Raw genomic sequence first — 26,366 nt, forward strand, 5'->3', positions numbered from 1 at the left:
AACTACATGCACATGTGCCAGGTCAGGACACTCAAAGGCCACGTACTCATCAACTTTTGTTGAATTGAGATAGCTAAGCAGCTTATTTGATTAAAGGCGGTAGTGATTTCCAGTAGCCTCATTTAGGAGCACAATTACTACAACTTCATTTTGCACTGTCTTATTAAGCAAATGTTTAAGATACACTTTGAGTAATATCAGTAAGATTAGAAAATATATTAGATGACCAATAATTAAGAAAACATGATGCGTATGTAAGTACAAACCATTCAAATTGCCAGCAAATAGTTAAATGCCAAAGCAGAGAACAGCTAGTCAAAGGTCTTAAAGTGATGGGCCAGAAAATAGAGTCCCAGAAGCCAAAGCACAGACGAAATAAAGTTTGTTTTATTTTGTTTTTAGAATGGAAGGGAGGGGCAACTACCTGACCAGGTTATCAGACTTATTTCCAAATTAGGATTCTCAAGGAGACAAAAGCAGAGGACAGTTCCTCTCCTGCAAGAAAGTCAGGAAATAGAAGTAACAGAATACATAGCCACAGAGCCTGTAACCTCAGCCTTAATTCACAGTTTGGCATTACAGGGAGAGAAAGGAGAAAGAAAACAGTAAAACTGAGCTGGGGTGGGTGTTAATAGAAAGCTGTGGTGGGGAAGGAAAAACACGTACATATACATTTATCCTCAGTCTCTGTCAAGCATTTCCACTCCTCTTCCCCCAGCTTGCCAAGTGTGCTTTCTCATCTCTGCCCACTCCTTTATGATTCAAAATGCATCAGGACTATCATTTCTTAGATGACAGAAGGGCTACATGGGGACAATAGCATAACTGTGGGTCTTAAGTTGCAGAAAAGACCATTTGTATTTCAGAAGCAGGAAGTAGTCTGGTAGACTGGTACCTAAAGATCCAGGGGAGGTCAAGAGAAACACACCCTGATCATACAGAATTTATAAAGCTGGGTTAAAAATATTAGGTTTGGGGCTTCCCTGGTGGCGCAGTGGTTGAGAGTCCGCCTGCCGATGCAGGGGACACGGGCTCGTGCCCCGGGTCTGGGAAGATCCCACATGCCGCGGAGCGGCTGGGCCCGTGAGCCATGGCCGCTGAGCCTGCGCGTCCGGAGCCTGTGCTCCGCAACGGGAGAGGCCACAACAGTGATAGGCCCGCGTACCGCAAAAAAAAATAAATAAATAAAAAAAAATTAGGTTTTATTTTAATCATAATGAAAAAGCCATCAAATCATTTTAGGCAGGAAGTATCCAAACATAAGAGGATTCCTCTGGTAGTTGAATTACCTCATCTGGTTGAAAGGAGGGTACATACTTCAGACATGAATTTATAAAAGCAGGTTTATACCCAGCTGGGGAAGAAAAATTCTTTTCCTTTCCCTTTTCACATGGCAGACAGCCCAAAAGTCTGTACTAAAAGATTTGTGTGGGTTTCTGTTTGGGTAGTTACAGAGAACCTAAGGGAAGAGCATTCCCAGAGTTGCCTCAGAGTCATCCGCTGCTTGACTGAACAGAGCTCCCTATCAGATCTAACACCTAGGCTTAGATAAATTGGACAGCAGCTTCTTAATTATTAAGGCCACGGTCTCTACATTGCCTTGGTCCACAGGAAACCATGACTTGAGGCATTGCCCTGGAATGTCACAATGGACATGGCTCTAATTTGGACAATCTACTGCTTTAAGAAACTGGTAATTAAAGACTATTTATTGTTCTACATTTGAATTTTAAATTCATTAACCCTGTTGCTCTTAAGTTATTCTTAAGTATTTTTAAATACATGTCCATTTTAAAAATCTCAGTTTAGTAGAAAAACTGAGAACTCAAGAACTATCAGCCTGCAAGGATAGAACCTATTACAGATTTTCTATTTGCCACCCTGTCTAAAGGATTTCTTACATATTCAGTATTCAAAAAGAGAAATTAAACAGTAATATGGAAAATCATGTGGTTAACAAAATAATTGAAAAAAACTAAGAAAAAAAACTAAAGTTTCTTTAAGAAGAGCATTTTTAAAAGCTAATTATCAGAGTCAGCTGAAGCACTCTGAAGCAATTAAAAGGATTAAAACTCAATAGGTCTGAGTGGAAACCAGTGACCTAGCACGCTGAGAGTAGCTGGAAAGAAAGGGATGATAGAGGAAACAAAATAGGCCATGAGTAGATGGCCATTCATGCTGGAACACTGCAATATTATAGTACTCTACTTTTGTGTATGTTTTGAATTTTCCATTAAGTTTTTTTTTGAGGGAATAGTCCAAAATGTCTCCTTTCTGATGATCTCACGTTTAGAAACTGATGAGTTATATTATGACATAGGATTTAATTATTTTGCATTAGATCCTGTAAAAAGCCAAGAAACTGACTTTTAGTATGTTTAAAAGGAAGAGAAGTTCACATGCTTGGACAAGGATGCTTGCGCCGGTTTGGTGGTGACTGTGCAAACAGCACCACCAAGCTGCTATCATGATTCACTCAGAGAGAAGAGGTAATCTACGATTCACAGAGAATCAACTTTTTTTTTCATATAATTTCAATCCTATATTCCTTTGTGTACTTAAATCTTAAACACTATAAAAACTTAAGTGTTTTTTAGAGCAAATTTGGGATGGATCACACATTCACAGATGATAATTTGTATTAACCAAAAACAGTATTTCATAAGTAACAACACCTGTACAAGTGTTACTAGTAATTTATACTAGAACTCCCCTTTAGTAACAAAATTAACACAAAAATGAAATTTAAGAAGTCTAGTAAATTCCTCACACGAAAAGTCTGTTGCATCTGAATGAGCTGTACTTCTTTCAGTAGTACAGGCCACATTGACATTTGACAATAGGCGGAACCACATCTTATGCTATATGATTATGTAGAATTTTTTTTTTTTTTTCTTTTTTGCGGTACGCGGGCCTCTCACGTGTTGTGGCCTCTCCCGTTACGGAGCACAGGCTCCAGACGCGCAGGCTCAGCAGCCATGGCTCACGGGCCCAGCCGCTCCGCGGCATGGGGGATATTCCCGGACCGGGGCACAAAACCGTGTCCCCCGCTTCGGCAGGCGGACTCGGCTCACGGGCCCAGCCGCTCCGCGGCATGGGGGATATTCCCGGACCGGGGCACAAAACCGTGTCCCCCGCTTCGGCAGGCGGACTCTCAACCACTGCGCCACTAGGGAAGCCCTGATTATATAGAATTTATCAGTCAAAAACATGCCCAAATCCTGACCTGCTCCACACAGAAAATAATCACACGTACGTTTCCACTGCCGTGAGTTTTCCCCATTTCTTTGTACCACACTAACCAGTAAACATTCACCATTTAATGTGCACATTTCTTCCTTACCTCTCTTGCAAAACGTGAAAGCTCGCCGCTACTTTTCCTCCCCTCAAGAGGAATCAACTTCAAAGTTACTGAGGCTTGGAAAGGCCCTTTGGACGCTTCTGCTTCCAGTTTCGGTAACCCTCAGGACAGTTATAGTTGGGCTGTGGTAAAACCTCCTCCTGTTCCTATGCTACATTTTTAGGTTAGCACTTGAAATTAAATGCATTCTTTCACTTCATTTAATCTACATTACTTGAACAACTAAGTATGCTACAATTGGGTTATTAGTTTCCTATTACTGCCATAACAAACTATCACAAACTTAGCGACTTGGAAAAGACAATTTTACTACCTTACAGTTAGAGGTGAGAAATCCAAAATCAGTCTTGGGGTGTTAACGCCACGGTGGCAGCAGAACTGATTCCTTCTGGAGACTGAGGAAACAGCGATTTCCTTGCTTTTGTCAGCGTCTAGAGTCTGAGGGCAGGCTTTGCTTCACGGCTGAGGTCCTGGCTCATACCTCCCTCCTCCTTCTTTCCCCACACCTCCTACTACTCACTTTGCCCCTTCTGCGGCCTTCTTATAATAATCACATAGGCCCACCTGAATGATTCAGGGTAATTGCCCCATCATTAGAGCCTTGATTAATCACATCTGCAAGATTTCTTTTTTGATGTAATACACTGATAGGTTCTAGAATTAAGGCATGGGCATCTTTGGGAGGTTGGGGGTGCATAACGCAACTTAGCCCAAAAAGTAAAAGGAAGCACACTCAAAACTGATATTGGAGAATAACTTAGAAAAGTCCAATAAGCCTAGTATATAGTTAACACTTACCAGAAAGGAAGAATGCACACCCTAACATGGTTGAATTTTTTAAACAATAATTAAGTACGGATTGGTAGGTATTTCGATGACAACTGGAGAGAGACTGATTTGGTCTGAATTACTCAGAAAATTGCCTTAACTCCTCACTCACCTTTATTGTTCTAACCCTAACTTTCCAGACACAGAAAGGAAGAATCTGCCCGGGGCACAGGAACATGAGCCTAGGGTTAGGTGCAGTCTTGGGGAGGGCGGGGGGGGGGGGGGGGGGGGGGGCGGTGGCTTGGAGCTCAGCTGTAACCTTTTCACCTTGAGTTAAGACAGCATATATTGATGTGAAAATATGTTCCTTGGTACAGAGTAAGGGACTCTTATTTTTATGATCTTATCTTGGACAGTTTTCTAGTTAACTAGTCAGGGCAAATATATTCATCTACAGGGACTCAACAAAAACTGACAGGTGATCACAGACTTTCCACCTACCTCTGAAAGTGCTTTGATATTTGTAAAGAGGAAGAGCACATATTCTGTTTGTTCTATAAATAGATTTATTCATATCATAGGAATTTAGAAATAGTGACCCCTGGGTCAATACACTGTCGATTATATTATGAAGCACTTTCACTACAGGCAGCTGAAAAATAGGCTTGCTCAACATCTTTAATTTGACGAAAAAACGGAGATGACATCCTTATCTCTGTTCTATATATTAGAGGGTGTTTTTCTCTTGTTTTATGTTGTACGATCTACAACAGCTCTGTACTGACTACATAACCTCACTGTATTATTTTTAAACTGTTTAAGCCTCCAGAGGTGTTTAAATATAAAACCACCAATTAAAAGCATTTTATTTTCTCACAGAAGTATGCACAGATGGCCTATATTGAATGATGCCAAAATGTTTACAAAAAAATATTTCTCCTTTGCTATTAAAGAAACTGCCTTACAGACTCATGTGGATGGTGAATAAAATTCACTTAGCAAGTAAACCTAGTAGGACCCCATGTGGCCTTGAAGGGACAGACACCTTCCCCCTGCCCCACCCGCCATGTTCTCCACCTGCCTCTTGTTTGCAGAAAAACGTTAGCCTCCTAGGCTTTCCCCTAGTTCCAAAGAATAAACTTAATGAGAGAAGTGAGAAAATGCAGAAACAAAGAAAACAGTCAAGCAAGACAAAATAACAATAGTTTAGCCATTAAACAAAGTCAAGGACCTTTATTTAGTTCCTCTTCAAGAGCTATAGATAATATTCTGAGCCATGTTTCAGCTGTTTAGAAGATACTGAAACCCCCTCCAGGTGGATGAAGTTAATTATATTCTGACTATAAGCACGTAGACCCCAGACTGGTTGGAACCAGAAGGTAGATAATACTCCTGATCACCTCACCACTAATCAATTAGCAGAACGACCACAAGCTGATCACACACCACACAACCTTCCCCCTCCCCGTTTTTAAAAAACCTTTCCCTGAAATCCATCAGGGAGTTGGGGTTTTTTCAGCATCAGCTGCCCGGACTCTGGACTCTGTGTTTCGTACCTTACAATACATGCTGCATTTTCTTTTATCACAAACCTGTGTCAGTAGCTTGGCTTTACTATGCGCCTCCAAGTAGATCCAAGTTTGATTCAGTAACACAAGTAGGGTTTAATTTTGTACCCCTTTTGTAAGAGGTGTTTTGACTTCCAGCTCAACATCTCTTGGGCCAAGAAGGTCACTAGGCTTAGCAGAAATTTTTTTTTCAATAGCTGTTTCAAGGTGACCCATTTAAATGAACGTACACTTGCTCTCTGAACCTAGATCTACTTACTCCATTATGTGCAGGGTAAATTTCCTATGCTGGGTGCTTCTCCATGGAGCTTTGGACGTCCTTTCAAAATCTCTTCAGAACATTTCTATACATGCTTAGGGAAAGCATATTTTTACTTCCTTCTCTACCCTTACTAGAGTGTGAGCTCTTTGAAGATAGGGACTATGTCCTACACCTTTAATTTTCTATCGCAGTGTTTGACATTACAAAACATTGTTGGCCAAAAAAAAAAAAAAAACATTGTTGGCACAGTAAATATCTGTTGAATAAATAAATTAATAAATACAGCACACAATGAATGAGACCTTGCTGAGTTCTTTCGTTTGGTAAGAAGACTCAGGAGGATTTTGTAAGTCTTTTTTTTTTTTTGCGGTACGCGGGCCTCTCACTGTTTTGGCCTCTCCCTCCGCGGAGCACAGCCTCCGGACACGCAGGCCCAGCGGCCACGGCTCACGGGCCCAGCCACTCCAAGGCATGTGGGATCTTCCCAGACCGGGGCACGAATCCGTGTCCCCTACATCGGCAGGCGGACTCTCAACCACTGCGCCACCAGGGAAGCCCCATAAGTCTTATTTTTGAGGTGTTTATAGTTTACTTAGGAATAAGAAGAAGGGAAACTAGACAAAAATCTCAAAACACTACATACAATTGAAAAGCAATCATAATATCTACTCTAAACCTATGATTCTCCAGGCATACAGAGCTATATCAGAATCACTGGTAAACATATATATATATATATATATATGTAAATTTAACTGTGCTTTCTCACTCTGCCTACAGTACAGAATAACCTGTGAGAGCTTTATAAAGTTAAGTTGCCTGTGTTCCATTCCCAAATTTCAGGAGTGGACAAAATCAGGAGATTTTGCTGTGCCTTTAGGATTGAGAACCATTGAGCCGCTCAGAACAGAGAACTAGCACAAGAAGAAGTGCATCACCTGAAACTTCTCAGACACACACATAATCTCAGACTTTGTCAAAATCCTCCTGAAACAGAATGTGCATTTAAAAAAAAATTCATTATGTGATCCACACATGCATTAAAGTTCAAGATGCACTGCTCTACATCATATCAACCTACACAGAAAGGGAAAAAAAGTCTGTTGAGGTAATTAGGAAATGCTCTTGAAGGAGACATTATAGCCTGTGGGCACCTGGGTTCTGGGGTCAAACTACCTCGATTCCAACACTGAAGGTCTGTTAACTTGATCGGGTTACTTATTATTATGTCTAAGCCTAAGTTTACTACACTAAAATGGAGGTAATGATGATACCAAATCCATACAGTTGCTTTGTGTCATATAGTATTATTTCTCACAGAGTAAGCTCTCAGGAAAGTTAATTATCGCCACTAGGAATGAGTAAACTTGGGCCTGAAAACAGGTGGAAGGCATTCTTTTCAGGTCATTATCTATCTTGAAGTAAACTAAAATAGCAATTCTCAACTAGGGTACACAAACTCCTAAACATAATAAATGCATGCCAGATGGAACAGAAGAACCACCAGTTTTAAGTGGAACATTTTTCAGATTCTCAGTATCAACATGCATCCATTTATAATTTATCTAAAATTAAAATTTATCATGCCTGCAACAGTGTCTGAGCTTTGCCTTTCTTTTCCTTTCCCCACTTGCCTTTCACAAAGGCCCTCCTCCCGAACTTACAAACTCAAAACTTAATGTTGCCCTGGGTGAAAAAAACAAAACAACAACAACAACAGCAGCCAAAAAAACATTTGTGGCACCAAAAGCACTTTTTATGCATCATCTAGGTGATAAAATATTAATAGCAAGACTCAGTGCCCTCTTCACCAGCTAGCCATCCAGCTACCTATTTAGAAGAGTTCAGACTTGAACACACAGATGTCTGCACCTGTGATGAATATTCAGTTTATTTAAATTAAAAAATGGAATCAGTCTTTTCTGACAGTAAATTTGATTTGGTGATTGTTTTGGCAATGAGGATTAACTTCACCATTTAATGAGAACATTCTTCCATAAATTGAATGAGCTATAGCTAAAGGTAAAAGGTTTTGACAAATATGTTTTAAGCGCACGCACACACACACACAAAATACACAGTAGTCTTAAAATGGAATTTTTTATGATTATTTAAAAATAGTAAATAAAATTCAGATGTCAGCTTAAAAATGTATGGGCATTACAGTTTGTCAAAGTTCCTGAAGTTTGCAGATTACTATTGGGTAGACCAAAAAGTGCCTTTGGTTTTTAAGTAAAAATAAAAGACACATTTTTCATTTTCGCCAAGACGTTTATGGAACAATGTATTCACCCTTTTGTTCCACTACCTTCTGCCATTTTTCAGGCAACTTCATAATTTCATCTTTCCAAAATTGTTTTATCTTTTTGAGCTAAGAACTGTTCCAGGTGCCTTTTCCGGTCTTCCAGGGAATTGAAATTTTTTCCATTAAGAGAATTTTGTAAAGACCGAAATAAATTGAATTCCGAAGGTGCAATGTCTGGTGGATATGGCAGATGAATCAGAACTTCCCAGCCAAGCTGTAACAGTTTTTGCCTGGTCATCAAAGAAACCTGCGGTCTTGTGTTATCCTGATGGAAGATTATGCATTCTCTGTTGACTAATTCCGGAAGCTTTTTGTCCAGTGCTGCTTTCGGTTGGTCTAATTGGGAGCAGTACTTGTTGGAATTAATCAGTCGGTTTTCTGGAAGGGGCTCATAATCGAGGACTCCCTTCCCATCCTACCTTATACACAACATCACCTTCTTTGGATGAAGACTGGTCTTTGGTGTGGTTGGTGGTGGCACATTTCCCTTACCCCATGGTCTCTTCCATTCCACATTATTGTACAGTATCCACTTTTCATCTGTCAACACATTTTAAAACCTTAACGTTTTCATTACGTTTAAGTAGAGAATCACATGCGGAAGTACGGTCAAGAGGGTTTTTTTTTGCTTAAATTATGCAGAACCCAAACATCAAAGCGATGAACATAACCAAGCTGGTGCAAATGATTTTCAATGCTTCATTTGGATATTTTGAGTATGTCGGTTATCTTCTGCATGGTATAACATTGATTGTTCTCAAGTAATGTATCGATTTGATAGCTATCAACTTCAACTGGTCTACCCGACCGTGGAGCGAGAAATCTCTCTCCAGCATGAAATTTAGCAAACCGCTTTTGACATGTTCGATCAGTCACAGCCAGCACCTACCCCATACACTGCACAAAATTTTTTTTTTTTGCATTTCAGTTGCACTTTTAGCTTTCTTGAAAAAATAAAGCATAATATGCCAAAAATGTTGCTTTTTTCTTCCATCTTCAATATTAAATGGCTACACAAAATGTCACCAATTTTGATGTCTTCTTTTACACGCATGCTGATATGACAGCTATCACCTCACCTACAATCTAACAAAATTGTTTCGAGAAGTTAAAGACAACTAAGTGCTTCTAGACCCATCTTACAGAAAAAAACAAATGAACCTTTTGGCCAACCCAATATTTGAAGTGATGTTAGTTCAAGCCTTGATAGGCAGATTTATCTCCCAGCCTTGTACTATTTATGATGTTCTATACGGCACTGGAAGCTCCAGAGAAGAAAACACCAAATAGACGTCCCAAATGCTTATCTGGGCTTAATAAAAGAAGAAAGTAAAACAGAATGCGGTGCATGCTCTTACCTCAAGTCTCTTATTGGTACTCCAATACATTTATAATATCAGGTTCCAACAATAAAATAACATCTTAAGGAAAAGAGCTTAGATGCATGCAGAAAGTACAGAGTTCTATACTCACAGATCTATGCTTAAGTTTTTAGTGGTGAAAAAATTAAAACTCCACAAATACAATGATATCATAAATAGCAGGGAATCACAGACCTGGAAACCATAAAATGGAGGGACTAGTGGGATTTTTCATTTTTGTTTTCGGAGTCTTTTTGGTATTTTAAAGTCTTTGGTGCAGAAATATTGGGATATAATGGCATGGCTCAAGAGTGACAAGAAAGAGAGCGAATGCAATGAAAATTGCAATGGATGCAGCTGAAAAAAATATCAATTAGCTTTTGATGATTCTCTTTGTTTAATAATTCTCCCAGAATGAATGTCATTCATTATCATTTCCCTTTGCATTATTTAATGATAGAAGTGTGGGCTTCCCTGGTGGCACAGTGGTTGAGAGTCTGCCTGCCGATGCAGGGGACACAGGTTCGTGCCCTGGTCCGGGAGGATCCCACGTGCCGCGGAGCGGCTGGGCCCGTGAGCCATGGCCGCTGAGCCTGCGCGTCTGGAGCCTGTGCTCCGCAACGGGAGAGGCCACAACAGTGAGAGGCCTGCGTACTGCAAAAAAAAAAAAAAAAAAAAAAAAAAAAAAGATAGAAGTGTGAAAGAAGGGACTTTGGGTTTATTTGATTGTGGTTATGATTCAACAAAAGCTGGTTTGAAGAGGTAGAAAGAAAATAAGACATTTGAAGGCCTACTGAAATGTGGAAGTAATTACTATTTCTTCTTACACAGCAAGGTATTTTAAAATTGTATTTGTAGAATATCTTTCCAGGAAAAAAAATGTTATGAGCTTTCTGCTTTCATCTAGGACATAGAACATGGGAAATAGTACTGCTTCTAAGTAAACAATGGAAAAAAGCCAAAAACAACAACCAAAAAAAACTATTAAATTACTTTTATCAAGTTCATCAGATCACGGATGTTATAGAGAACAAATTAGCCTGAATTCCAAAAAGAACAAGCATAGAAGGAAGGAATTGCTGCCATATATGAGTGTCAAAAGAAATAATTTAAAATAATCATTGAATATCAAACATAAGATGGCATGTTATCTCACTCCTGACTGGAATACTTCAATCCTTGATACTAACAGCCTGTCAGAATAACAGGTATGCCTATTTCCAGGTATAAATACTATTTACCTTAGTCTCTGTTCTTCCATGTATTCAGGTCTGGCATTAAATAAAAAATTAGAAAACATACAAGAAAGGGAAAAAAAAACTTTGTCACGACACAAGATAATCTATAGAACTAGCTAGCAATTTAGCTAGCAATGCTTCGAATTGAATTTATCAGCAACCAAAAAATATGTGCACTAACAGCTGCTGACTTCCATTTTATAATTATTGTTATTATGTTAGATAAATATTTAAGTAGTTGAGAAAACCATGGCAGTAGAACAAAGTCATCCACAGTAACACAAAGCCAATGTGTCTATGTGAAAATATTTCACACTCAAATTAATCTTGCTTCTTCATGTAAGAAACCCTTTGGGAACTATTAAAAATTAAATTGGGGCTTCCCTGGTGGCGCAGTGGTTGAGAGTCCGCCTGCCGATGCAGGGGACACAGGTTCGTGCCCCAGTCCGGGAAGATCTCACATGCCGCGGAGCGGCTGGGCCCGTGAGCCATGGCCGCTGAGCCTGCGCGTCCGGAGCCTGTGCTCCGCGGAGGGAGAGACCACAACAGTGAGGGGCCCGTGTACCGAAAAAAAAAAAAAAAAAAAAGAAATTGCAATCAACTGGCAATGAGCACTGAGGTTGCATAGAACATAGTTGAAATATAAAGGCAATTCAAATTTTTATATGGATACTAAAGAAGTATAAGTCAATCCTAGCCTCAACTCTAAAATGAGCATCACTGTGAGATTTAATTTCTGTACGTGCAAAGCAGTTAATACAATTTCAGTGAAACCCAGCAGAACCCTGTGGGGCTCCTGGGCACAAAAGCCTTTCTGTGTCCACTGTTTTTTTGTTTAATAGGAAGTAGGTTTCATTCAGCCTCCAGGACCTTCCCTGAGTTCCAAAGGGCAGGTTCAAACCGTTGCTAATCAGGGAAGGGAGGGGCTGAGGAGAAAAGGGAGGAGCAGTTAAAGAAACAATAGTGCACCTTGGGGCAGAGCCCTGGTTCCCCCTCAAGGGATACACATAACAATATCTTTAAGCTGTTTTGCAGATACTAAAACCCCCACCAGGTGAAAGAAGTTAATTGTATGCTGCCTACAAGCATGCAGACTGAAGATGGTTAGAACCAGAAGGTTGATGATGCAGACTCCCAATTACCTCACCACCAGCCAATCAGAAGAATGTCCATGAGCTGACCAGGCCCCCCCTCTTTGAACAACTACAACAAAACTCCTCACTACCTCCTCCCAGTCAGGACACACATTTTTGAGGGCCTCAGCCCACTATGGCCCCCTTTGCCTGGAAAAGCAATGAAGCTATTCTTTTCTACTTTACCCAAAACCCCGTCTCTGAGATTCAGTTCGGTACCTGTGTATAGTGGCCGAATTTCAGCTTCACCATTTACTTTACATATATTACATTTTTTAATACTGGCAAAATTCTATGAGGTACACATTGCTATTATATATTATAGATGAGTCTGTTTTATAGATGAGAAACTGAGGTAGAGAAAGGTTATTGCTTAAGTTCACACTGCCAGTAAATAGTTGAGGAAAAATTTGTCTTGTCTTGTTTTTCCTCAGGTATCTGATTCTGGAACCTGCTATCTCAATCACACATCACACTACAACGTAACAGATACTCATAACTGTAAGCTTTTTTTTTTTAGTTTATTAATTAATTTATTTATTTTTGCTGTGTGGGGTCTTCGTTTCTGTGCGAGGGCTTTCTCTAGTTGTGGCAAGCAGGGGCCACTCGTCATCGCAGTGCGCGGGCCTCTCACTATCGCGGCCTCTCTTGTTAAGGAGCACAGGTTCCAGACGCGCAGGCTCAGTAGTTGTGGCTCACCGGCCTAGTTGCTCTGCGGCTTGTGGGATCCTCCCAGACCAGGGCTCGAACCCGCATGAGCAGGCAGATTCTCAACCACTGCGCCACCAGGGAAACCCCGGTAAGCTTTTTATTTCTCTTTTATTTTCTACCAATGTTAAGTAATGTAAGTTTTCTGAAGAGGGAACTTTCTAGAAGAAAAGGAAACTCTCCACAGAGGAAGTGGTAAAGCGCTTGGATCTAAAGGGAAGATGTGATTTGGATAAGCAGAAGAGGAAGTGAAGAGCATTCTAGATAAGGAACAGCATATGGTGATGAAAAGTTTGGAAGAAGGACTAATCTTATTATGCTTCTGAGAGATTGAAGAGGCTGAAATTAGGAAAATTTGTAGGGAGGTGTAGGAGATAAAGCTGGAGAGATAAGGTAAGCCCAGTGGATAAAAATGCCTTGAAAAGCTAGGCAGAACATGTTAGTTTTGACTTGGAGAAGATAGATTTCTGAGACCAGAGTGACATGTAGTTAGTATTAATGGCATAAATTAATGGAAGGTAAACACTGTATTCAGATTTCAATAGTTATTTAACCTTTTTAAAATTTCAATTTCCCTCATCTATAAAAGGGTGAAAATAATATGTATCTCAAAGAATTATTTTGAGCATTAAACAAAATAATAAAAAGTACATAATACAGTGTCTGAAACCCTGAGTGATTTATATGAGGCATCTGCTAAAATTATTATTTTAATAGTAGGAGTAATAGAAGAAAAACAGAGGCAGAAGACAAGGAGGAGGAGATGGGGGAGGGGAGGTACAACAGCAGCCAGTAGCAGCTGCCATTATCATAGAATCTTTTTTTTTTTTTTTTTTTTTTGCGGTACGCGGGCCTCTCACTGTTGTGGCCTCTCCTGCTAGCCTGCTCTCAAGATTTCATACTAAATGTGTCTCATACACCTCTCTCTAATTGCCTGTTGACTGGTTCTGCCCCCTTTACATGGCGATCCACTTGAATCTGTCTCTCCTGAGTGAGGCACCAGGCTACAGTCACCTCCATCTACTTGTGTCAGTCCTGGTCCCTCAGAACTTTGTTACATACTTGCTATCAATCTGAATTAAGGCATATGTAGTTGATAAGGGCTTAATGCAATCTGCCAAGATGTGGATGTAATTTTGGATGGTTTGTAGATAATTATAATTGTTATTTTCTTCATTTTAAGTATTAGGAAGATATGTTTTTGTTGTTAGTGACATTGAATTTTCTTTTGAAACACATTTACTTATAGTAATCTATTTAGCATAATGAGTCATAACCATTTGAATGAAAGAGAAATCAATGTGTGTAAATAGATATAAATACATGATAGATAGATAGGTAGACAGATACATAGATACATAGATAGATAGATACATAGATAGGAAGGCTCTTCCTCATAACAGAATGCCAAGTAATAAATACATAGGAAATAATGGATTTTTAAAATCATCAATGGAGGCTACAAGCAGTGGATGGAAGTTTCAGAGAATCTCTCTATAAGGTACTTACTAACTATGAAAGGAAAAATTTGATTTTAAAGTAGACAAACCTGTAGACTGTTTCTGGATTTCTTTGTTTATTTCTAGTGCAAATAATGCTGCTTGGACCACTATTGGAAATGACTCCTGTTGCACATTTATAAGCATGTTTTAGGATATGTTCCTAGGGGTGAAAATTTTGTATCATGGGTTACACACATCTTTAGCCCCATGAGAAAATGCCAAATTGTTGCTTAAACTGATTGTCTCAGTCTACATTCGTACCAGCAAGGTATATAAAACATTTCCATTGTTACACATCTTCACTAACAATTAGTAATGTTGCCAGATTTTTTAGCTTTATCAATGTGGTGGACATAGAGATATTTATCTTTATGTTTTCATTTGTATTTATCTTATTGCTAGCATCTTTTCATATAGGTACAAGCCACTCATTTGTGAAATTCCTGCTCATGAGTTGGTCTAATTTTTTGTTGGCTTGTCTTTTTCCTTATCACTTTCAAGAGTCTTTATCGGTCATGTTGTTTGTTAGTTATATGTCTTGAATAAAGTTTTGGGTTTCACTTTTCATTCTCTTTTTGGAGAATGGAGGCTTTTTACAAACAGAGGTTTCTGATTTTATTGTTATAAAAAATATCAATCTTTTCCTACATGAATTGTAGTGTATTTTGTTTTAGAATCTTTAAAATCTTGTTTTAGAATTCTACATATCCCAATTATATAGAGATTTTATATTTTATTTTCTTCAGAAAGTTCTGAAGCTTTCTTTCAGGTCTGAGTTTCACCCATCTAGACTGCATGATGTGAGGCAGGAAACTAAAAGATTGAGGAACTGAAAAAAATGAATATGCCAAATTTCTGACTGATCCTGTTTTGCACTTCAAATTTTGAATTTGTAGACTGGGAAAAACACTAGTACCTTCTTTTTACTATCATTTGAGTTAATGCCTAAAAAGGTTAATGCATATAAAAGGTTTATAGCAATATCTGACACAGTAATTTTAACTTTATTATATTGAATTCAGCTTCAGACCTGGAATATAGAGATTGAAAGTTATAATCATCCTAATTTTGTCATTTGGAAAAGTTAGAGATTTATTATTTTAAAGAATGAATACTTCCTACTTTGAAAGAGGGACCATTTTATAATCAAATAGCAAAAAGAATGCTTCTAATTTATTTGGGCAGTTTTTTTTCTCTGTTTAAAATGAACCAACAGGGCTTCCCTGGTGGCGCAGTGGTTGAGAATCTGCCTGCCAATGCAGGGGACACGGGTTCGAGCCCTGGTCTGGGAAGATCCCACATGCCCCGGAGCAACTGTCCCGTGAGCCACAACTACTGAGCCCGCGCGTCTGGAGCCTGTGCGCTGCAACAAGAGAGGTCGCAACAGTGAGAGGCCTGCGCACCGCGATGAAGAGCGGCCCCCGCTTGCCGCAACTAGAAAAAGCCCTCGCACAGAAATGAAGACCCAACACAGCCAAAACTAAAATAAATAAATTAATTAATTAAAAAGAAAATGAACCAACAATTTTGGCCCAACACAATGCAATCCCCCTAAGAAGCATATCCATGTTGTTTGTTATTATTTAACAAACAAAAATATATGTGGCACATTTATTATGCCACAAGAATAATCTGAGAAATAGATACTAGTCACTTAATATCCATATGACTGGAGAATCCTATTTTTTGAATCACCCCAACTGCTTACAGCTTGTTTTATCTGAAAACTCTTAATCATTCTCTCTATCGCAAGTATCAGTAAAACTTCTGTGAAGTTTTACTAGACTTATAGACACTAATACAGTTGTTCTAAATTCTGGAAACCACAGCAATTTGTACTGCCTCTTGTATCAGACATTGCTGTTTGCTCACCTAACTGCCACTGGCCCTCGACACACACATGTATTCTGATAAATCCATCTCCTGTTACAGAATATGAAAATATGAGATACTTAATCTTGTAATGCTGATTTCCAAATGTGGTCAGTGGCACTTGAGAGAGTCTGCAGGGAGGTTTCTTTGGTGTCTGGTATTAGAAAATCATATATTCACAGATAAGTCATCCTGTGACCTTGAGGGAATAAACTTGAGAATGAAAGACCATTGACTACGGAAGGCAGAGCTTCAGGAAGGAATTTTCCCAGATCTTCCATGACATGTGTGTCACAAAATGAAGCAAACCTGGAAATTTGTACCTCCTTACTTGTTACTGTGTTTGATGATAAACCTCGATTTTTTAAGGCAATTTTGGTCTCATGTCTCTTACTTGGTTTTGATACACTGCTCTCATACCTGATAGATAGCATTCTAATTTATTGGCATGTACAGTAGACAATGACTAAATGTTTGTTAAGTAAAAGCAATGGAGAATTACTTCCCCTCTCATATCTGGATGTTGCCTGACAAGAATATTGCTACCTACTTCAGGAAATAACAGGAAGGGAAATAAGGCCACAGGCCCTTGTACTGCACAGATTAAAACCACCCTGCACAAGTTTTACGCACTGGGTCTTTCATTTTAAACTATAGGTAAAATCATTAAACTAATTTATTGCAGTTTATGTAGATTGGGCAACTGTTAAGATTTAGATGGACCAAGTTTTATTTTAGCCACTAGAATGAATAAAATGCAATAAACTACAGCCAAATGTCAAATACCCATTTTAGAAATGATCTCTTCCATTAATTGTTTTCCTGTTCTCAATAATTCACTATTACAGAGCAGAAAGCCCATTGAATTATATGGTTGTAATTAGGCTGTTGCTTTAACATGTTTTATGCTTCAGTATTTCTTATGCCTCCAGTAAAAGAAAAAATATCTGATAATGGCCTTATATAAAGCTGTCCTTGGATGGAATTTTGTTTTGTTTCAGAAAATTATCTTGTACTTCTTGTACTAGAAGTATATACTCTTTGTCCAAAATCTAAAAGTTAAAATAAAATAAAAATGATATTTTTCACCTGTTGATGTATACAGGACATTCTTACATCAAAGTTTTTTGACATTAATCAAAAAACAAACCCTAATCATATTTTTGTAAGTCACTATATATATATATATATATATATACACACACATATATATATATAAATGTACCACTGTTATGACTAATCTAATCAGGACCAATCATTTTAAATGTATAACAGATAATACACATAGTTTCAATTTTTTTCTTCTTCAGACATTAGAGACCATGATGTTTCAAAATTCATGACCTTAAGAACCTTAAATATCATTACAAAATGACATCATTCCATTAAAAGGAGGATTCTCAAAAATCTCATCTCTTGATTTCCATATAAAACAAAAGCCATACCTCAGCTACATTCCACTCCTTCTACAAACTCTTCTAGTCAAGGAGACATCAGGGGAAGGAGCTTGAGTCTCCCCAGCCATGCCATAGACACATGTGTCTGTGTCGTGGGGTATCATACATTTAAAAGCAATAACTCTTGTTCATCCTTGGTGGAAACAAAAGCAATTCTGCACATAATTTCTACCATGTGCTTGAAGAAAGGAAAACTCTACCTCTTTTCTCTAAATAAATCTAAATTTTATGTTTTTTACCTTCACATTTTTCACCAACCTTCATATCTATTGCTCTTCTTCCTTGCATTCTCTCCATGTAACTCCTCAGGTATTTTATTGTCAGATCTCAAACTGAACACATTTTTTTTTTTAAATAAAGTATAGAGTTGCTACAGAATTATCTAAAAGCTATAGTCTTAATAGCTTAAACCCTAAGATTACTTTCTCATTGGCCACTACCACTCAATAGCTATATTGCATTGCAAGTTAAGACCTAAGTAAAACTGCTTAAGATGTATTTAAGTCCGGAAAAAAAAAAAGAAAAACCCGCCAAGGTCCCCTTAAGAAAGTAAGACATTCTTTACATTCATGGTGAATATGCCAATGTTCATTCTTCAGCAAAATACTGTTTTAGTGTTTAATGCTTCAAAACAATAGCTGGTAATTGTTTCAAATATGCATTTGTCCATAATGAGAGCTTTAATTTGTATGCTCTAATTATTTTTGTTTTAACTAATTAAAAAATTTAATAACAAAAACCTTCTTTAAATAGAGTTGGAAAACCAGAAGAGGGAGCTCTCATGCCCTGAAACAATAGCAGAACCCAACATGAAGAAAGACTCCTTTCCTGGCAAGGACTTAACCCATGAAAAAGCATGGACTCTTCATTTACTATAGTCCTTCCAACTTCTTCTTCCTCTCTATAAAAGCTTCTTCTTCTCTTGCCCTGGGGAAACTTGCACTTAGCTCCCGAAGGTTGTAGACCCCAAACTGCAATTTTCTGCTGATCCCAAATAAACTTATCTTTGCTGGGAAATATCTGGCAGACTATTTGTTTCATGTCAACACTAGAAAGTGTATTACCTATGTTTTTATATTGATAAGACTCTTATGTCCAGTTATTTTAAAATGTATTTCCAAATGTTTTAAGTAACATGTGCATTGTCATTGTCATGAGATGTATTTGATGAAAGATAACAAATATATTAGAAATATGTAATTAAATCATTTGTCATCACTGTTTAAAGTATTAATATGTGTATTTAAATAATGCTTTTAAAATTCATTCCAGACAAAGTTCGCACGAGATTTTATAAATAGAAGTTTGTATAGCCTGTTTCTGAATAAGGAAAGTATCAATAGTTTTCCCTCTGAAAAGGAGTTCTATTTGTCATGTGTTATGTCTTATTGATCAGTGTGAATGTCTGGTGCCTTGAGAAAATAACATGCCTTTCACAGACTACAAATTCGAAACACTTTTATAGTAATTACATAATTAACTCATAATGTCATACTTTAAAAAGATGATAAAATGCTGTATTATATTCAGCACTTCAATCAGATGTACCAGTTTGCTAATTCTAAGTGTTTCGTCTCTGATCTACTAACTCATTTGTAACTTTCCCTAACTCCTCATAGAAATTTTGATACTTTATGAGCATTAAGCACTCTCACCAGAGAATGATGAATGTGACAATACGTGTCTTTGAACATAACCATAATGCAAACCATTTGACAGCCAGATTTGAACTGTCATTCTTACTAGATTTTCTCAAGGGTCAACATTGATCTTGGGATAATTCATATTTCTTTTAGACTTTCTCTGTGTATCTAAGAAAGAATTAGAATGCACGTTTGGCTGAGCACATACCAAATAGATATAAAATTTAGATGAATTTTAGATAACTTAAAATTCAGTTTTTTTAAATGGATAACTTAATTATATTAGATCTGTATCACTTTATTTCATTTATTTATTTATTTATTAGTTTAGTTTTGGCTGCATTGAGTCTTCGTTGCTGCGCGCGGGCTTTCTCTAGTTGCAGCAAGCAGGGGCTACTCTTCCTTGTGGTGCGCAGGCTTCTCATTGTGGTGGCTTCTCTTGTTGCGGAGCACGGGCTCTAGGCGCGTGGGCTTCAGTAGTTGTGGAGCACGGGCTTCAGTAGTTGTGGCTCGTGGGCTCCAGAGAGCAAGCTCAGTAGTTGTGGCTCTCGGGCTCTAGAGCGCAGGCTCAGCAGTTGTGGCTCACGGGCTTAGTTGCTCCCTGGCATGTGGGATCTTCCCAGACCAGGGCTCGAACCCATGCCCCCTGCATTGGCAGGCAGATTCTTAACCTCTGTGCCACCAGGGAAGCCCAAAATTCAAGTAATTTTTTGTTTGTTTGTTTTGTTTTTGCGGTACGCGGGCCTCTCACTGTTGTGGCCTCTCCCGTTGCGGAGCACAGGCTCAGGACGCGCAGGCTCAGCGGCCATGGCTCACGGGCCCAACCGCTCCGCGGCATGTGGGATCTTCCCGGATCGTGGCACGAACCCGTGTCCCCTGCATCGGCAGGTGGACTCTCAACCACTGCGCCACCAGGGAAGCCCATCACGTAATTTTAAAATCCCTCACCCACACTTAGAAAGTAAGGAATTGAATGATATTTGAAGAGTATTTCCTTGGAGAGAGCTGTGCTATGAGCTTCTCTCACTGACTTTTCAGGAATTTGGGGTATAATCTACCAATCCCAAATTAAGAGAGAGTGCCTCTGAGGAGACCATTTAGGGGATTAAGTAACTGTGCTACAATTTGGGGGCATTTCAACCTTCCCCCTTGAAAAATATAAAGAATGAGCTAAGTATTCTATCAGAAAGGAGACCAGGCATGGATAGATCTCAGGAAAGAAAAGCTAGAGGTAACACCTGATGCCAATTGCTGAGGAAGGTTTAAGCAATGGATCTTAGGAACGTTTACTAGTTGCATAAAGGCTACTGCTATATAATCTGTAGAGACTGGTGGGGTCTTTGAAGAAACCACAGATGTAGTGATGAAAAAAAAAAAAATCAGCTTTAAATACCTACCAGGCCAGGCCAATATCATTTAATTAATCTCAACATTATCCCAGACAAATGACATGAATTGACACTATGTTTTAAAGTTCTGAATTGATTATGGACATATTTTACCATCATAAAGTTACCAGAAAAGTCAAGAAGCCTGCCTGAGTTTCTCAAGGGGCAGGGAAATAACCATGCTGACAGTGATTAAAATAGACACTCACAGACAAAAATAAAGTTGTTTTTGTTTATTGTATGCCATAATCTGTGCTTAAACTTTGGAAGTATTCACAAGGATAAGGCTGCCTTCATGGCGGCAGTGCTTCCTCAATACAGGAGCACTGTTACTGCAAACACACAGTCTTAGCCTTATGTCGTACACAGTATTATCTGTCATGGCTTGGACACAAACACTGTGGTGGGTTGGCCTGGATTTCAGGTATATTATACATTTACAAGAACCGTTTCCTCAGAAAAAGGAAGTTGTGGTCTCATAAGTGAGCAAGACACTTGGTTAGTGATGTACAATTTTTAAAAAGACTTGAAAAGGATATGAAATTGCAACATGCCGCAAAACCTACAGGGCTTCTCAGGTGTCAGAAAAATTGCTCCAATCGATTTTAGCATCCCATTAAGGCCAGCCAGCAAACCAGCGGATGTACTGTCTGCAACAATAAAGCATTCCTCTGGAGACTCAGCCTTGGTAGAATAAATATAAAGGGGTAATTCCTTCTATTAATTCAGTTCACTCTGGCCATTGATAGGAATATAGAGTCAGATTCCTGAAAATAACACATATTGTCGAGGGGCGTGAAGTCTACTATAACTAAATAGAAGTTGGAACACAGTATAAAGTATCAGTTGTATTATATCATATAACCTAAGCGCAATCAAAATTTCCTCTTCCAGTAATAAAAAGGAAATATTGAGCAAATGGATGAAAACTTTCATTATGATGTTCAAAACAGCTGAGATAAAAGCATAAGCATTAAATTTGGGGGTAAAAACAGATGGGTGGGATATGACCTTCTCTAACTTGTGAGGACAGCACTGAAACTCTAGTTCACAAATATGGCCCAGTAACATGCAGAGATGTATATTTGCATCTTTCAAATAATAATTTTAGTCATGCTAAGTTTGTGTACAAAAGTACTGAAATGTGATTAACACTCAGTCAAATGTATGTCATATGTTCTAATCAATTTAAAAGGATTAGAGACGAATATATATGTCTGATCACTACATGTGAGAAGCATTCGTTATGTGCATATTTGGAAGAGAACCTTTTTTCTCACTGATATTTCACATAATAAAATAACTTGAACATTGAACTTAACACAGTTATTGGGAAATGATGTAACGGTTCTACACAAATACATGCATATATATTTATGGGTAGGAAATGCTAAAGTATTAATAAAATAAAAGAGATTGGAGTTTATAGTAAAAATACAATAAGGTAAATGATAAAATACTTCAGCATTAGCCCTTACTTGGGGATGAATTATCTTTTTGCCCTTGTTATGGACTACAGTGATCATTTGTTTCTCTTAATGGATTTAGTTTCCACCAACACATTTCAAACTGGTTTAAAAATACACATTACATTTTTCTTACTTCCGGTAGCATTTCCCATCTGTCCAGAGGAAGAATTGACGAGACTTCATGTGTTTTATAATGAGAGGTGAGAAAGGAATCCAAGATATTTCCCAGGTTTCTTTTTGGGAAACTGGGTAGATGGTACTTCTATTTACAGGAACGGGAAAGATAAAAGTAGGTTTATGGGGGCTTCCCTGGTGGCGCAGTGGTTCAGAGTCTGCCTGCCGATGCAGGGGACACGGGTTCGTGCCCTGGTCCGGGAGGATCCCACATGCCGCGGAGCGGCTGGGCCTGTGAGCCATGGCCGCTGGGCCTGCGCGTCCGGAGCCTGTGCTCCGCGATGGGAGAGGCCACAACAGTGAGAGGCCCGCGTACCGCAAAGAAAAAAAAAAAAAAAAAAGGTAGGTTTATGGGAAAATATTTTGAGTTCAATTTTAATATAATAGAAGTTGAGAAGTTAATGTGCTATCAAATAGATATGCTGATTTGATTCTCAGGAATGCGATCCTAAGAGGACATATTGATTTGACAATCACTATACGTAAATAATCCTTGAAGCTACAAGAGTAGATGAGTCCAACCATGAAAGCTATAGACTGAAAAAAGAAGAAATGTAAGAAGTTACTGGGCTAATGTTAAGTCTTGAGAGGTGATATCTGGCAAAAAGGGAAACAGAAAAGTGTTCAATGTATTAATGGCCTAGTGATGGGTAAGGAAAGTGAGGGAATCCCCATGGGGAATCTACCTGATTAGAGAAATTCCAGTTGAGGAAATCTTGAAAACTGGAGCAGTGAGCCCGTGTGTCTTGAACACCACACAGTGCTTATTCAGTGAACAAACCAACTTGTTATAACAAACTCCACCTCATCTTTACCCTTGAATTCTATGGTTTGTGATTTCTCACCAGCAATTCTGAGGACAAATCTGCTTAAATTTTCATCTGTGTTCTGGGAAGGAAGCAAATGAACTTTCCCTTTTTTTTTTTTCTTGTTTTCTTTTTTTTTATTCCAACCACAGACAACTCAGACACCTTTATGAAGTGGCTGATGACTCAGAACACAGAACAGGAAAAATTCAATCCAAAATGAAAGAGCAAAACTGATTGCTCTGCTCTTTCTTGAGAGCAAAGTCATAGAAAATTCTAGGGCCCAGGTATAGAAAAAGTAGTATCAAGTAACAGTGGGTTTTAAAAGAAACAAGTTAGATTATGCATGCTATGACTTGGTGAGGTAGAACTTGATCCCCCAGAATCCTTAAGTCTAAATGAATTATCTATCAGCTGGCTGGCCTGTGAAGAAAGCCATAATTAATGAGAATCATTAAGGATTCACTGAGTTGTGTCAGACAAGCCTCATTTTATTTCATTTTTTTAAATTTTTGATAGACTTTATTAGACTGTAGATTAAAGGAACGATGTAGATGCAACATATCTGTATATCTGTATTTCAACAAGGTATTTGACATGAGATTTTTGAAGGTAAGAGATGGAGAATGGGTTGCTGGATAACAGATAATTTACATGGATTCCTAACTGGTTCAGCAGTGTTAGGTTCTTGAATTAGAGGAGGGCTCAAATAAGTGGAAACAGCAATTATGAAGGATTTTATATCAAAGATTTGATGAGGCCTGGCTTGTCTGGAAAGTACTGAGTTTCTAATTTAATGTCTCACCACTTCCCTGTCTGTCTTCAGATCTCAACTGAGGCTTGGTTCCAGTTAAATGTGAGTTGCTACCATAAGGGTTAGGATGTGGCGGCTCTTGCTTTATATTCAACATTCAAAGGAAGTTAGCTGGTGCGCTATGAAAAACAACTTTTGTAGGATCGTTGGTTCATACAGGCAAAGACAATTTGGATTAAATGATATTTACTATAACCATTTAATCTTCCTCTCTTCTTCTCACAGTATGACCTCTGGTGGCTCACTACCAAAGATACTATTGAGAAAAAATTACTGGCAAGCTTATGAATGACTAAGGAGTTCTATCATACGGGACCATAAATGGTGTGAATAAGATATCCCCTTGGCAAGGTATCTTATCTTTGGTGGTACTCACGTGGACACAAGTTGCCCATACTATTTGGCTCTTTGATTCTCTACAATAACCCCTCTGGATTATTTTACCCCTAAGCTTTCCAGAAGAGAAGTATTCAAATAATGTCACTAGATGCCACCATAAACCATCCCAACCACTTGATCCAGCCAATCCTGGCCAAACCAATCGCATGAACATACATATTTGTGTGTATAAATGCATAAACACACTTACTGACTTGCAGCATGCAGTGTATCTATTCAATCTAATGCTTAAAATAAGCTTTTTTCTAAAGAGTCTTTGAATGTCCAGTACAATTCCTGGGTGTTAACAGAAATAGAAGAAAACAGAAGATGTGTAGAACTGGGGATCTCTAGAACTATATATATATAAACACACATATGTACATATATATTCATTGTATCTTTAAATTTTTCTATAGTGTGAATTTTATATTTTTTACTATTTGTCTATAATAACTGTTTATAAATATAATGGTAAATTTATGTAATTTATAAAAACTGTACATATATTTGAGTACATATTTAACTTTTTTTTTTTTTTTTTTTTTTTTTTGCGGTACGCGGGCCTCTCACTGTTGTGGCCTCTCCCGTTGCGGAGCACAGGCTCCGGACGCGCAGGCTCAGCGGCCGTGGCTCACGGGCCCAGCCGCTCCGCGGCATATGGGATCTTCCCGGACCAGGGCACGAACCCGTGTCCCCTGCATCGGCAGGAGGACTCTCAACCACTGTGCCACCAGGGAAGCCCCATATTTAACATTTTTAACTGACGGAATGTTTCACCAAAAACATCTGGAGATAGCTCTAAAGGATGAGGGATGAAATGTGCCTCAAAAACTGTGGTTTAGAAGAACTGGGGAAATTGAAATTAATTAATGGTTAATGTAACACACGATATTTTAAAAAACAAGTGAATGTGTGTGTGTTTGTGAGTGTATGTGTGAGTGAGAGAGTTAATTGGATGGCTGAGGAGAGGGTTGTTCAGAAATATGATGCCAAAATATATTAATGCTATTTACAGATAACAGGGAAAACTAAACTGAAGCAAAAAGACTTGTATTCGGGGCTTCCCTGGTGGCGCAGTGGTTAAGAATCTGTCTGCCAATGCAGGGGACATGGGTTCAAGCCCCGGTCTGGGAAGATCCCACATGCCGCGGAGCAACTAAGCCCGTGTGCCACAACTACTGAGCCTGTGAGCCACAACTACTAAGCCTGTGCACCACAACTACTGAAGCCCCCACGCCTAGAGCCCGTGCTCTGCAACAAGAAGCCACCGCAATGAGAAGCCTGCACACCACAATGAAGAGCAGCCCCCGCTCACAGCAACTAGAGAAAGCCCATGTGCAGCAACAAAGACCCAACACAGCCAAAAATAAATAAAATAATTTATAAAAAAAATAAAGACGTATTTGGTTTTATGGCATAGTAGTTCATAAGAACTATTTTACTTTAAAATTGAATTTCAATATGCAAAATGACTATCATGTATTATCTAAACTGATAGAATTTATTAGCTTTTATTGGACGGCAGCCTCAGACCTCATCATGCATGCTCATTCAACTACTGCTGTGGGCCACAGTGTCAATGAATAAAATATCTTTAAAATTACCTATAAGCAATAACACCACAATTTTAGACTTAAAAAATTTACTAGTTTCCATTCTCCACATAATTTTAACTTTACATCTACAGGTTTAATAGTACTCCTATTACTAGATTAATTAAAAACAAAAATGAAATCCCAATGTTATAAATTTTGTTTGAAAAAAGGTCATTCTCTAATTAGGCAAGCAATGATGTTGACATGTGTTTAATCCTGCTCATTCTATATTATCACCAAGTCACAAGCTTCATTAAACTAAACTTTAAAAAGAGCAATTAGAATGAGTGAGACTTACCAACATATAGCCTTCCCCCACAAGATGATTAATGGCTGGAGGATGAAAAGTCTCAAACTCCTCAAGATTTCCCTGGAAGGAAAAAAAAAAAATGGGAAACACATTCTGAATTTACATTTTTTGGCAGTTATATGATGCTAAATTTAAGTCAGTTGATGAGATGAAAAAGGAGAATAATAATAATTGACACTTTATAGATTAACGAAATTGACTAATGATTTGAAACAATACCATCAGAAGGGTGTTTATATTATTTCCTTCAT

At 38.4% G+C, this 26,366-nt stretch overlaps 1 protein-coding gene across 8 annotated transcripts in view; it reads right to left on the reverse strand.

Moving 5' to 3' along the window:
- Window positions 1–26,366, reverse strand: part of PTPRD (protein tyrosine phosphatase receptor type D) — a 2,143,764-nt gene that overhangs the window by 1,549,392 nt on the left and 568,006 nt on the right. For all 8 annotated transcript variants that reach the window (XM_060300920.1, XM_060300919.1, XM_060300918.1 and 5 more), the window contains exon 3: window positions 26,104–26,175. The gene's annotated coding sequence lies outside the window, so the exon portion shown is untranslated. The remainder of the gene's footprint in view (window positions 1–26,103; window positions 26,176–26,366) is intronic.

Source organism: Globicephala melas, chromosome 6, assembly GCF_963455315.2.
Source record: "Globicephala melas chromosome 6, mGloMel1.2, whole genome shotgun sequence".
In the NCBI taxonomy this organism is placed as follows: domain Eukaryota; kingdom Metazoa; phylum Chordata; class Mammalia; order Artiodactyla; family Delphinidae; genus Globicephala; species Globicephala melas.